Below are 14,003 nucleotides of genomic sequence, written 5' to 3'. Positions count from 1 at the left end.
GCACACTATATAAATAGTGCAGTAATTGAAATAAATAATAAACAAATAAGAATCTAACCAATTATATAAGACAACGTCTTGACATATTTCTAATATTTTATAATTTATAGAATTTATATTTTTTACAAATTTATATTTAATAACATTTTTGTAATCAACATGTTCACGTCCTTTAACCCATTAACCTGTCCTACATAGCTGCCTAATTTCTTTAGTCATAAATCCGCCATCATGCATAGCTGGTTCATCTTTACAACTCAGAAATTTCAGATCCATTTCAAAACATTCATCATAATGTAATCTGTTAATATTGTATAACTTTACATTATGAAGGTGTGAGATTTTTTATAAAAAATTGTACATATTAATATATAGGAGCATAAAATAAAAATTTTTAACAAATGGTTATAACTTTATTGCTTTGTATTTTTCTTTAACTTCTTGTCACCAATTTTCAGAAAAATTATTAACTTCCGGTATTATCGTCACGTGCAGTGTGAACAGACTCAGACGATAATGCATTACTGCTTTCATACTTCAACTTTCTTTTATCAATTTCCGTTATATAAGGATATAACTTATATATCATGCTCTCTGCAAGGTTTAGAGTACTCGTTTATAAAGATTTTTGTGAGAGGAAATCGATGATGCGCAAAAATATTTTTAAAAATCCATATTAAATGTATTTTACACTTTCCGATCTATCGATTTATTCCATTTAAAAAAAATATTACTAAATAAATCCATAGAGAAATATAAAAAGTTTGACATGAGATTTTCAATATTTCAAGATTCAGAAAATAAAATTAAAAAAACATACAGAAGTGTTTTAAAAAAATCTTAAAAGTTAGAGATATTCATGACTTTAAAAAGTGAAAAGAAAACATCTAAAAAATATATTTACATTAAGGTGTACGTACACACTTGAAGATTTTTTTAAAATTTTAACGTTAAAAATCCAGTTTTTTCACAGTAAGTTATTAATATATGTTTAAACTCATTTCAGTGAGAAAAAACATATTACACTCATTATTAATTAATTAAATAATATTTAATGAGCTAATTAGCCTATTTTTTGAAACATGATAACTTAAATTCTAATTTGTACAGACAAACAACACAGACTAGTTGGAAATGATGCCTAATATTAGTCTTCATGCTGTCTGCCTCAATCAAGTTATAAAAATTCATAGGTTTTTTTTTACAATTTTTTCATCAACGATGAATAGAAAAAGCGAGATTTTTTCTGTCATTTTAACATTTAAACAGCTATTAAAAATTTATTTCTATCAATATAACTTTGATTGAGGTACAAAACATCCGCTATTTCATGCAGATTATTTTGATATATAAATAACTGTATTTGGTTCATTTCTTGTTGAGTTATGATTGTTTGAATGAAGCAACAAAGTGGGAAAATATCATTCTTCATAAAATGAATTTTAAAAACACTGTAACTAGAGTTTTCAATGAAAGCACCTCAAGAAAAATAATTATAACTCGAGAAATATTTGTAATATTGGCAACATCTTGGTATCGTTTGAAAGCTAAAGAATCAGAGAACATTATTAAGCAATAAAAAAAAATTCGATATTTTGAGCGATTTTCGAAGTTTCAAGTGTGTACACCTTAAATATCCGTGTTTCAACCATAGCGATTCTCTAACAAATATGAGCTTTAACATTTAAGCGCAATTTTTTCTTCCAAAAAAATTGAATGTAAATAAAATAAAGCACCGTTTGTATATTTTTCAAGCGTCGGCGAAGAAATGAAAAGATGTATATTGTTTGACAACGGATTCTAAAACCCTCCGCACTTTTGCACATGCGTTAGGATGTTACCTAACGCATGTGCAAAAGTACTCCTTTCATCTTTCCTCTCACCCCTAATTCGTCAAAATAGGGGCGAGAGGAAAGACGAAGAGATATTTACATTTAACAATAAAATAAACTCGAACTACTCGCGGACTGAATTAAAATAATACGATGAGAAACGACGCGATACTTGCATACTCGTGAAAACAAATTGAACAAAAAAAGTATCTACTAAAGAGAAAATCAAGGTCAAAGAATGACGAAGAATTCTGGAAATGCGCTCATCCTTCCGCGTCTCACCCCTTCGTGAGATAAAATCGTCGAAATGTGGTCGTCTTAGAATATTGAAACGAACAGTAATCGAAATTCTAATAAACAACTTTGTTTATTACAAACTTAATGATAAAAATTCTTTTAAAGTTAATAATAATTTTAAATGTTTTTTTTTATAAAAATTAGAAAAAATGATTCCTATATTTCCCATCTTTACCAATTACACTTTTCTCCATAATATATAGATAAGAGTTGATGAACACGATAAGAGCCAAGCCTAATTTCACATCCTTTCTGTCTATCCCGCTATTTCCAATTTCTTTGATATGCTGCCAGCCACAGGTCTATATCAATAAGGCTGCATGCATTTAAGCGCATTACTTTGTGATCGCCAGATTAAAATTCATTATGCGAATGTAATATTTTATCATCAGTCAAAGCAACCTGAGCGATGATTATATTGTCAGTCAACAGTGACTGATATAGCCTGAACGAAAATCACCCTCGTCAGTGAGTGATGGGAAATGAAATTGAAGTATGCTGTCAGTCATAGACTGATGGGAAAACTCGGCATCAGTTTATGGTGACTAAATTGAGGCTTAACATGTTAATTAAAGAGATTTTAACCATCATTTGAAGCTCCGTATGTTTGTTTAATATTATATACAGCATTGTGAATAGAATTAAGTTCATCGAAGGATTTTTTTTTTTTTTTTTTTGTATTTTTAAAAATAAAATAAATTTGGAGTTATTTAATATATTCTATCTTAACTTTAAAGGCAAATTATATATAACTTTCGATTGCCTTTCATCATTTTTGAATTCTTCCTCTATCAATTCATCAATTTCGAATAATTCCCAAGTCACAATGTTGGTATCACGGTTCACATACTCCTCGAAAGGGATTTCTGCTTTCAAATGTCCCCTATTTTCAACACCAGAAACCGCGTATAACCGAAGCATTGTGACATATAAATGAAATAAAGGGTGTCGCAAAATTAACGGAAGATTTGAATTTGCCCCCATTTATACAGTAAAGTGCTGACAACCCTATTAAAAATCATTTGACAGCTGATTGTTAGAGTTTTGATTCCCTCCGGTGGAGAAAAGGGGAAATTCTGTTCCCCTATCCAGATGTATTCGAGACGCCGACGCGGCGACATGTACATACTCTCTCTCCCGTCCTTTGTGTTGTGTTTGTGCTGTGGCTTAGAAATGTCTGTGGCCATATATATGTGAAAATAAAACCTCTGAAAGTTTCAACTCTTGCTTCGTCATGAATGGAATTGTTATGCACTGACTGATCATCGTGGTGACCCGGACGTGATTTCTCACAAACTCCTTCCATCGCTTAAATCTATAATATAATACTCTCATCCAAGCTAATTAAATCCTTCAGTTTTTCAGTGAGCTGAGCTTTTAAACTCACAAGCTCATTAATTTTTCTTTCTTTCGTATATTCATTACAAATTTCTCTGCCTAAGGAATTTTTTTATTTTAGTTAAATGTTTCGTGAAGATATTACGTAGTCCTTTCCTTTTTTCCTTTAATCTATTAATATCCATTTTAAACTAAATAATTCGAAAAAAGCTTAAAACAAATAATAAATGTGCCCACCTCGGTTTTCAGCTCCTCACTGTGCTTCTTCCAAATTGTCGCGCTTTCTAAAAAAATTCCAATTTTCAAATTTCAACGTATCACGTCCAGGGTACACCACGATGTTCAGTCAGTGCATGACAATTCCATTAATGAAGAAGCAGGAGTTGAAACTTTCATAGGTTTTATTTTCACATATATATGGACACGGACATTTCTAAGCTACCACACAAACACATCACAACACAAAGGACGGGAGAGAGAGTATGTACATGTCGCCGCGTCGGCGTCTCGAATACATCTGGATAGGGGAACAGAATTTCCCCTTTTCTCCACCGGAGGGAATCAAAACTAACAATAGTTAAGGGTTAGTAAATATGGAGCATTACACGATAGGACTACGTGTTAACGCAAGATTTGAATTTAATAAAAAAAAAAACAGTTTTTCTTTAAATTGTTATATTTTTATTGAGTTGTAAAGTACACAGGATAGGATTATGTATGGGAATAACAAATAAGGCAAATGGCCTCCACGATTTTTCTGGCACATACGCACTTTTTTGCCGAATTTTTCTATGCCCATTTTGCATAAATGTGGCTGAATTTCGTTGATGCAACTTTGAATTCCTACCTTCAAAACTTTGAATTTCCTCTTGCTTGTCGGCTTATTGGCATAGAGGCCTTTGACTTCAAAGAACCCCATAAAATGAAATCCAGTGGTGTTAAATCACGCGGTCTAAGGGGCCATTTCTAAAATTTTTGAACTGTGGCCGCCAAACCTCCATTATTTTCAATATTTTTCAACAAAGAAAACATGTTGTTCTATCGTGTAACGCCCCATTTGTTCTAACTCTAAGCTATCAGATGTCAAATGGTTTTTTAATAGGGTTGCCAACACTTTACTGCATAAATGGGGGCAAATTCAAATTTTACGTTAATTTTAGGACACCCTTCACTTTGTTGTTACAATGTTTATGAATGTTTCGGGGCTGTGATGAAATAACGTATAATGAATATAAAATTATGTTTTACTGTGGTTTTAATTTACTTATTTATAAAATATTATTTCTTAAGATTCATTCTACTATGCATTTTGTATTTATTACAGTTTTTTTTATATATATTGTATTCTTTTTAAGTCTTGTATTTGAAATGACTGAGAAGTTTTTATTTTCATTTAGTTATTTATTATAGAAATTACTAGTTTAATAATTACATTTCCAAAACAGTTGTGTACACTTTTTAGAAAGTTTACAACAAATATTTTTTTTCTTTTTTAGAAATGCATTAATGCCTTTTCAGAGAGAAAGAAAATGCCGTCTCCCAAAGATTTAATTGGTTCGATTCAGAATGGTTTTTTCCCCCCTTCCTATAATGGAAGAAAAACATGAATCGTAAAAAGTAGGAATAGAAAGAAAATTGACTCGTATCTCTTAGTTGGAGATTTGGTTAGAAATTCTATCAGGCCCCATTCAGAGAAACTCTTCAAATGTATCAAAGTGTTTCCAGTGATCCGAGTTTCCTGTGAAAAAATAACTTTTTTTTTTTCCAATTCATGGAAAAAGGTAATTGATTTTCTTCGAATAAATATACGCAGTGTTGCATTCAGGGAAATGTTCATTCAAATTTTTCAGGGAACTTCGAATGCGTCTATTTTGTTTTCAATGAATTTTATAAAATACATTGGGTGAATGAATTGAATACTTCATTAACTCAATGAATCAATCAGTACAATTACTTGAGAGTAAGGAATTTTATAAAATACATATACTTCCATTTTTTTTAAATTTATATTTGTGAAATATTTTAGTCAAATTTAACCATTAAGTGTAAAAAGTGGGCTCTTATGCATCACAATTCGACCCAAATTCATCAAAAATTCGAAAAGTATGGCTCGAAAAAAATTACAAAAATCGTCACAAAATCTACCATGATATTTCAATGATCAATTTTTTGGCCGTCCCTGATTTCAAAAACAACAATATTGCACGTTTGGCTGTCGTAAGCAAGATAAATAAAAATAATGATATTAATAAGCTAGTTAGATGAAATTTGGCAGGCGATCTGGACACGAAGATTGTAGATGTATACATGGGAATATCTCAAAAAAAAAAAAAAAGCTAGATAGATAAATTATAGCGGGTAATTTTTTTAGTAAAAACTGTAGGAATATCAAATTTTGGATCAAATACCTCAGAACTGGGATTGCTTATATGTGAGAACTGATAAGTGCAGCAAGTTAATTAAATGATTCTTCAAATATAATTCTTCAAAACAATGAAATTATAGACCTGTAATCAAAATTTCCCCCAAATAAATCAAGGAGGAGAAGTCAAAGATGTAGGTTTAACCCCTTAATCGTCATGTACATATCAATTATTACTTCATAAATCTGTATAATGATAGTAAATTATTAAATGATATTGTAATTTGGAACAAGAATTGCACCTAATCTACTAATGCCTCAATATTCTATGGATCCTTAATTTAATCAGACGACACTTTTCCGAAATATATTCTTGATGTATATGGGAGAGTGAAAAGAGAAATTTCAGAAAAATATTCTTGAGTATTAAAGTGTTATATAATAGATAATAAAAAAGACAAAAACATAAAAAGACTGAAAAAAACTGCGAAGCTAAACACAAAATACCTACATATTCTTGATGTATACGGGAGAGTAAAAGGGACATCTAACTAGTTTACTATGGAACGGAATGTAATTGCTATAACTAAAAGAGTTTTTAGAAACTTATAATAAATATGCAACGTTTATTTAAAATTCAAGCTAAAATTTTTATATCATTAAAGGTTTTAAATCTATTTTCTGTGTAATTAAAATAATTTTAGTATTAAAAATGTATATAATATGAGGGTAGCTCCTTGCTTTTTTTTAGTTATCGTATTTATATGTATTTAGACAGCTAATCAGCCATTCAGTCAGCGCTTCTCAACCAGCCGGACCTTCAAATAGGATTTCATCCAAAATTCAATAGAAATTTACAAATTTAATGTAAAGATGTCATCGAATTTCAGTAATCTCATTCAGATCGTTTCTCAGTTATCGTGTTTCCAGACGAACTGACTCTATTCTAAAAATGGGCTTCTCGAGCTTGAGGTAGGGGGGGGGGCTAAAATGCCGTGATTCATTTCAAAATCTTTTGTTTGAAATTTTTGACGATAAGAGCACTATTTTAACATTTAGTTTAATTTAGTTATATTAATGTCTCCTTTAAAGCAATAGTAGAGCTATTTCGGGGTGGATCTCATAATTTTGAACCTTATTTAAATAACAAGAGCAACACCTTAGCTGACACTCTCTCTCCAAACTTCTATAACACACCAACTGTAGGGACTGTTGGTCCCAATGGATCTAATGATCATCCTACTCGCTTGCGAAACGTTTCTTTAAGGGGATTCTGGCTCCATTATATATTTCTATAAAGAAAAAAAAACCAAGCAAATTTCAAATTTTTTTAAAAATTTCTATTTGTTTCTGGTACCTTCTTTTCTTTCTTAATGTTGTTAAGAACTCATTAAAAGTTTTTAATGTCAAAATCTATCTTGATTTCAATATTGTTGCGTCAAATCAAAAATTCCGATGGTGTGTGTTTGATGCAAATCCCAATAAGAGGGAATAAAAATTGGATAGCAAATTGGTAATTTACTGCCATAAAAGCAAAAATGCTAAGAGTTCTCTAAAATGCTGCCAGGGGGGCAATAACTCCAAACGGAGACTTCGCTCAACTACTCATTAGAGCTCAACTCAAACACAGTTACTCATTATGGACTCTCGTCTAAGAGTTTCTGTGAATGCACTAGATGGATATCGTATATTCGCTCCTAATTGATAAATCGCCAAAATTCCAGCAGCTCCAGGAACTTACACTTTGTCACTAATGCATAGGGATGGACGGCTCATCACAAATTCGGCATCTATCGGAACTATCTGCAAATTATCTATCTTTCTCATCACAAAAATGACCATATAAGGAAGCAATATTACAAATTTGTAGCAATATCTATTTTTAATACTTATTCATCCGCGATTTGTTGTTGCCCTTGTAATCCTCTATTACATTCATGAACACTATGTTTCTGTTTTAAAAATATGTATTTCATTACAATTTTACTAAAATTCGAGCTAGCAATCAATTTGGGCATTTTGCTGCATATAAAATGCGCATAATGCAGCCTTCTTTTAACCCCATGCTGTCGTGGAATTTTTATTCGCATTTTTGCAATAAATCAAATGGTGACTTGTCACCTCTCGAATGCAAAGCTTAATACTCTAAAATCTTTATTATCTTTTGGAGATCAATCTATTTACTGCCATTTTCTTCGCTTTTCAAGGGCTAATTTGTTTAATTTTCACTAGCAGATCTGAATGATATAGCACTACTACGGGTGGCATATAATAACAGTTCTCTTTGTTTTAAAAATATTTGAACTTATTTGCAGGCATTGCATCTAAATACCGGTTTTAAAAGTACTCGCAATAAAAGTTAATAACTGATCGATTTCGTTTTCAAACAAATATTCAACTTCATCAACATGTTAATCTTTTTTTTTTTCACTTCAGTAACTCAATGAAAATTTTTAATTATTTTTAATACGCACAAGTTATTTTTTATTCAATTTTATAAGAAATAATTATTATTAAACACATAACATTAAATTTTGTTATTTATTATGTTCTCTGTCGATTGTGTTTGCCATTATTAATAAAATCTACTGAAAATGCTTGCATAGCAATTAGTAATAATTCTGGTGTTCATAATGTTACATTAGTATCCCCTTTAAATCGTTTCGATTGGGAAATTAAGTCTACTTTTGATGACAGTCTATAGTTCGCCGTTATGGCTTTGGTAGCTGACACAATCAAATGAGATCCTATAATACAACAATGAACGTGTTACAGTATCTATACCAATATAATTACCAAACAATATGAAGGAACTAGTTAATATTCATTATATCTATACTTAAAATATATAATAAATAACTATATTTTAATCTACTTAACTATCTTAATAATACGATGAAAGTAAACATTGCGGTCTTAAGAGGACAGTGGATTTTGAAATAAGCAAAAATGGACGAAAACGTGCAATTTTATTTTTATCGTTTCATCACCAAAATATATTTCTTTATTCAATTAAAATACTGTTATAAAATGTATTGTTCAATAGAAAAAAAATATTTCAAGGGTTAAGAGAAAAGAAACTACATCTTAATGACGTTTCCCTAAATGATATAGTAATTAGATTGAAATATCTTTGAAATGTTCCAGATGTCTTAATTTTTAAAAATTCAATTGATAACAAATATTTCATATTAAAGGTGGGCATTTTATTTTCGAGTTTTTTAGCAAGTTAAAAATCAATTTGAATTCAGAAAAAAAAATCCTATGAAAATTCCAGAAGAGTGCATAAAAACACTTCTAAAAAATTAGTATCTAATTGGAATTACAAAATCATTCTTAGTTTTGTTCCAAATAAATTTACTTTAGGTAATAAGAAAAAAAAAATACTAAAAAAAATTAAAAATTAAGACACCTGGAATATTTTAAAATTTTTAAAAATTATATCTTTTTAAATTTTTAAAAATATATTTTGTTTTAGAATGTATTTTTAAGAAATTTGACGTATTTATGTTTTAATACATATTTATAAAATATTTCATAATACTGACTGAATAATTTCCAAAAGTATCCGGTAGAGTCATAGTCCCCTTAACATTTCATAATTTGTATTTTTTTAATTAATTTTATTAATCTTAGTCTAATAATGATAAATTTGTTTATTATTATCAGCCTAAGAAAATTTTTAATTCGTCCGTCTTCGCTTCCTCTTAATTCAATGGCCATAGGCAGCTGCCTATTCTAGTCAGAAACTCGCCCTTGATTTGAAACAAAAACTCGATGAAATTGTTGTATAAAGCATTTATTTCCGCATTCGTCAATATTCGTTCAATACAATTATATTGATTTGCAAAGTATTAGAGATAACTTTCACAGTTATTATTAAATCAAAACTTACCTCATTAACTTTCAAAAAAATCACACAAAACTTATCCATTTTTAATCGTCGATATGGTTGCTGCGAAAATGGCGATGTCTTCCCAGCCTTGAACCCTCTTGGGTAATTTAATTTACTAGCGGTACTCTAAATCCTGGACTTGAAGTTGATTTACACATAATATCACTTAATTCCAGATTTCCAGTGTTTAAATACAAAAATAAAAGTTTTTCTTGAATAAAAAAAATATTTCGATGCTGGAGATATCATAATTCAATTAAATAGTACTGATTGAAAAGAAATAGTCTGCAACCAGAAATAGACTATAAATAGGGAACCATTGCCAACGTCTAACTCTAAAATTAAAAAGTCCAAAACCAAAATATTGATTTGAACCGGATCCTCTTCAAAGCTGATATAATTATTGCACAGTTCACAGAGAATCACAAAAGTGCCCAAAAATATTCCGAGCTCTTTCAAAAAACAGATTAAAATCCAGCTTATTACATACAAAAAGACAAGTATAGTGTTCTTGGGTCTTTATTTTTTATGCGGTTGCACAACAATTCCAGACAGTTAATTCATATATTAAAGGGGATTCGAACCACTAATCAGGCTAGCAAGAAGATTCAATCAAACAACGAAGAAATAAAAATAGCTGTATTACTTGCACAGACATTCTAGCTGACGAAAAAAAAATTAATTATCTACCTTGGGGGCCGATCCACAATCAATGTGGTCAGTTGGAAGATTTTCAAAACCTAATAACTTGAAAGAAGCCCAGTGACATAGTGGTCGCACTCCCAACGCACAGGTCCGAGGTTCGATCCTCGGGCTGGGCAAGGTCGACTTTCCTCATTTCAGTGGGTCGATAAACTGAGGGCCAAGCAAGCTTAGGAACTAAACACTGAGTTTTCCGCGTTAGGCTGACCACCTAACCGGGACATATGCCTTGCACCCCAGGGCCCTCAGTCAACTTGATATATAATAACTTGAAAAATAATAATCTATTTTAAAAAATACTTGCATATTCTTCCTTCTCTCGATGTCCTCTGTCCACTCACACAAACTGTTTAGTTCAATATGCAAAAATATTCTTGATTTAAATAGTTCAATTTAGGAGTTCGAACTTCAGACATATCCCTGGCATCCGACCCCAAAGACAATAGTAATTGAGCAGACATTTTAAATCTTGCAAAACAACGCCAGACATGACGGGAAGTGAAGACAAAAATACAAACATTTGATGATGATGTTGTCGTGTCAGCGTTACCACGAAAAGGGGGTGCAGTAGCTTCTGAGGGTAAAGACCCCTGAGCACCCGAAGGCAGAAGTCTGACTTCTAACTCATATGAAGATGAAACTCACACATTCGCTTGCACAATTCCTTTTCACATTCACACACCTCACAGATAGAACACAGATGAAGAACAACTATGCCCGAATCGGGATTCGAACCCGGGACGCCCCGACCACGGGGAAAATGCGCTACCCCTATGCAAGGACGCCACCAGTACAAGCATTTACAGTATGAAAGTGAAAACTGAATTCATAGGCGCTAATGCTGATGCCAAGACAACAACAACAACAAAAAAGAATTGCATTAGATGTTTAAAAAAATCAGGCAAACACACAAGGAACTAGAGACAAAGACCAATGGGCCAAAAAACACCACTTTGTACACAGCTTTCAAACAAAAACACTTATAATATACAATATCGCTCGACTTATGAGTACGAAATAATCAGTTATAGGTTTCCGACTATCAGCTATTTATAATCGTTAACTTCAGAAGGAGCCATAGGAAGATCAGTTAAAAAAAACTTATAATAATAAACTTATAATTAAAAAAGTACTAATAAATTGCCAAATATAATTCATGCGGTTCCTATAGGTTTCAATACGTTCACGTAGTTGTATAATTATAAGTATATTGCACTTGCCATAGAGATTGCCATTGACTCAAAGAGGTTGGATTTCTACATGTTGGTCCGTGGGAAGTATTTTATTTCTCTCCTACCACCTAATGCAGGAACCAAAGGAGGCATTCCCCGATCCGCCACCTGGGGACGCTCCCTCTAGAAATTGCAAGTTCCTCCGAGGGAAATCGAAAAAAATTCTCCCTGGCAAATCTAAATTATAAAAAAGACACCACAACCGCAATTGCAAGACTCAGAACAGGGCACCATGAGGATCATGCCTGATGGTTTCAGACTCTATGAAGAATGCAGACACTGTCCAGACGTGCAGCTGGATCCGGAGCATATTTTGAGCTACCGTTCCATTATTTCAGCCCTCTTCAAAATAGACATTGACTGCACCAGGGATATTTTTTATTCCGATAAAGCTGAAGATGTGGCCAGGGCTGTTCTGCATGCTTTCGGCCCAATCTAATTGTCCCCCTCTCCCTCCCTTTTTTTTCTTATTTTTTATTGCACTTGTTACATGGCAACAACAACAACAACATTATACGTATAAATGATCACCTTATTAAAAGCCGACATCTCTTAAAAATACAGTGTATAAACATGGATGCAGGCAGTTTGGAACCACAATAAATAAATGAAAAAAATATACTTTCACAAAGATAACACGATAAAAAAAATACCCAAAGTAAATTATCAATATACTGAGTGTGATAAGAATATGCTCAAACATAATACTAAGTTACCGATGCGGCATCATAATTGCACTGTCTAGAATCACAAAATGTCTATATCTGCAACTCAAAATATTTTTTAAAACGGTCAAAAGGAAATCTAATATAAAAATCAATTAAATTTCAACAAAAAAAGGAGACACTTTGCACTTCTCAATCATCAATGTTTGTTAAATCGATACTTACTGCAACACCAACCATACCAACATTATCTTGTGTAATGCGCTTGAAAGCAACAGCTATTTAAATACACGTTATCTCAATTCTACATTTATTTAATAAAGGTCTTTCATATTTATTAAACGAAGGAAATTTTACTTTCATCCTTGTATGAAACCATCCAGATATGAAAAGAAAATAAAGGGAGTAGTCTTTCCAAATCTTTTTCGCATACTCTCTAATTAAAGTTAAATATTCATCTCTTTTTCTACATAAAATTGTGAACCTTCAGCAAGTCCGCGAACGCTATGGGCGTTCAGATATTTATTTTTAGAATCCCGCATGCGATGTTGCTTCATAATACTGAACAGCGAAAATTAGTACCTGTTGATTATTAACTGTTTACTATTGGTGAAAGTCAGTAAGAAAAGAGCCTAACTGGTGATTACTCGCTTAGATGCTGTTAATACACAAGTCTAAGAAAATCGAATATACATTTTAGACAACTTTTTCTAACAGATTGAAATTAACCTGGAATTATACTTGTATTCTCAAGAATGCCAAATTCCATTCACCTAAACTATTATGTTTTTAAATTAGCGCATTCCCAAATATACAAATAACAGATCGATATATGGTAACTCCTTGGCGAATTTGGTTCCGATTTCGATACATACATTTTAGATGTTAAATGTGTTTACCAAATTTCATGTATCTAACTCGTCGTTTTTTAGCTATCGTGTTAACGGGTATTCGAACAGCCAGACATATTGACTTTCTCTGAATGAATCTCGTTCAAAATTTGAGGGAAATCTACAACTTTTATGTAACGACAACTTACCAAATTTCACTCATCTAGCTTAAAATATTCTTGAGTTATCATGTTTACAGACAGACAAATATAATTCCAGAAAAGTGTTTCTTGAATTCAAGAAATTCTGATATGTGCAGATTCGCCAAAACCCCCAAATCTAATTTTTTGACAGTTACATTATTTTCTCTTTTGTGTATCTCTTATTCAACCAGCGGGCGTGATCTTCCCAAAACTTTTTTGCATACTGTCTAATAACCTTCTCATAACAGAGAACGCCTTGAACGGCACTGTAATACAATAATTATGAAATATTTACTTTTGGCATGAATTCAGCATTTTTACTGAATCTATCGTGCCATCCTTGGCGAGTTTTTAGGCGATTAATTCCTGGAATGAGTTAATGGTATTCAAAAATCGGATTTGGATTTTAGACGCGTTTCTCCCAACCGATTGAGACGAAAATTTGACACAAAGCCACACTTCTAGTCACAAAATGCCGTACCAAATTTAATATATTTAACACATTGGGTTTTGAGTTATAGCATTGATATGTTTCTGAAAGTAAAGACCGACAAACGGTCAATCCCTTATAGGATTTAGCTCGAAATCTGATGGTTATCTGCACTATAAATGTAAAGTTGTGCATCAACTTTTATTTATCTAGTTCT

General features: G+C 31.7%; 1 protein-coding gene across 1 annotated transcript in view; it reads right to left on the bottom strand.

Moving 5' to 3' along the window:
* Nucleotides 1-9,958, bottom strand: part of LOC129972200 (thyrotropin-releasing hormone receptor-like) — a 245,738-nt gene extending 235,780 nt beyond the window's left edge. Inside the window, exon 1 of the mRNA XM_056086233.1 lies at nucleotides 9,725-9,958. The gene's annotated coding sequence lies outside the window, so the exon portion shown is untranslated. The remainder of the gene's footprint in view (nucleotides 1-9,724) is intronic.
* Nucleotides 9,959-14,003: the final 4,045 nt, after the last annotated feature.

Source organism: Argiope bruennichi, chromosome 6 (genome assembly GCF_947563725.1).
Source record: "Argiope bruennichi chromosome 6, qqArgBrue1.1, whole genome shotgun sequence".
Lineage (NCBI taxonomy): Eukaryota > Metazoa > Arthropoda > Arachnida > Araneae > Araneidae > Argiope > Argiope bruennichi.
The sequence above is the reverse complement of the archived record's forward strand: the minus strand, read 5'-3'. Positions and strand labels throughout refer to the sequence as shown.